We start from the raw sequence: 1,162 nt of genomic DNA, 5'->3' as shown, positions 1-1,162 counted from the left end.
GGGAGAGAGAGAGAGAGAGAGAGAGAGAGAGAGAGAGAGTTCACAGCAGGAACTGAAGAAAAAACGGATATCTGTCTTTCAGGGAAAGGAACAAAAGTTCCCACTTCAGAGGAATAGAATCGCAGCCTCAGCGACATCGGAAGACATTGGCCCGGGGCGTGAGATTATATTGTGAAGACATACAAAGAAATATAGAGGGTTCAAGACAGAAAACCCCAAAACAAAACAAAAACAAAAAGAATAGAAATGTGAAGCAGCGTGGGGGAAGCAGGCTCTCGTCAAAATAATCAAAGTGAAGAAACTTGCATTTTTCCGCAGGTTTGTGAATTTTTATCAAATTTTTGTTTTTTGGCTCAACACCTTTCATGCCCATTAAAGAACTAATTTATGTGTGGACTTCTCTGAAAAAAGTCGATTGATTGCCCAAAATATGTAAATTACCACGGACTCTTAAACTAAGGAAATAACTAATCTTTGGAGGCCATTTTCTCACTAATTTTACCTCTGAAAACAGGTGGCCCCCACCTCCTTCATTCGCAAATGTCTCGACCTGTATTCACGATAAATGGATATTTTTTTTCCATCTAAATAGAGACAAGTGACAAAACTTTAAGACGATACCAATAACTCTACTTGCCCGAAATTGACGAGAGCCTGATTCCACCACGCTGCCTCACAAATGATGTGGTTCTTTCGCGTGTATTTCAGTTTCGCGTTTTAAAAATAGTTTGGTGTCTTTTAGTATGTGCGTGGGGAAAAGAACTTTTTGGTGTGGGGGTTGTTGTTTTGTTTTTTTGTAAGTGAAAATGTTCGAATTTGAAGGGAAAATGGTAAGGATGTGCAGAAGGGCGGGGAGCTCACACAAGTGGAGGTTGAGTTGCGAATGTAAGAAAGAGAGAGAAAGGGGGGGATAGAGAAAGGGAGAGAGAGGGAAGGGTGAGAGAGAGGGGGAGAGGAGGACGGGGCGGGAAGGAAGTAGGGGGGGGGGAGAAAAAAGGAGAAGGGAGAAGAAAGACATGAGAGAAGCAGGTAAGACGATTCACTGAAGTATGGAAAAGGGAGATTTGGACAAGCAGAAAAAACGAGAAGAGAAGAGAGAGAGAGAGAGAGAGAGAGAGAGAGAGAGAGAGAGAGAGAGAGAGAGAGAGAGAGAGTACTCATC

The 1,162-nt window shown here is 42.6% G+C and overlaps 1 protein-coding gene across 1 annotated transcript in view; it reads right to left on the bottom strand.

The window, feature by feature from the left end:
* The window catches only part of LOC101854597 (GTP-binding protein REM 1-like), a 169,044-nt gene that overhangs the window by 29,285 nt on the left and 138,597 nt on the right, over positions 1 to 1,162 (bottom strand). The gene's annotated exons all lie outside the window — the stretch shown is intronic.

Source organism: Aplysia californica, unplaced genomic scaffold, assembly GCF_000002075.1.
Source record: "Aplysia californica isolate F4 #8 unplaced genomic scaffold, AplCal3.0 scaffold00460, whole genome shotgun sequence".
NCBI classification, from domain to species: Eukaryota; Metazoa; Mollusca; class Gastropoda; order Aplysiida; family Aplysiidae; genus Aplysia; species Aplysia californica.
The sequence above is the reverse complement of the archived record's forward strand: the minus strand, read 5'-3'. Positions and strand labels throughout refer to the sequence as shown.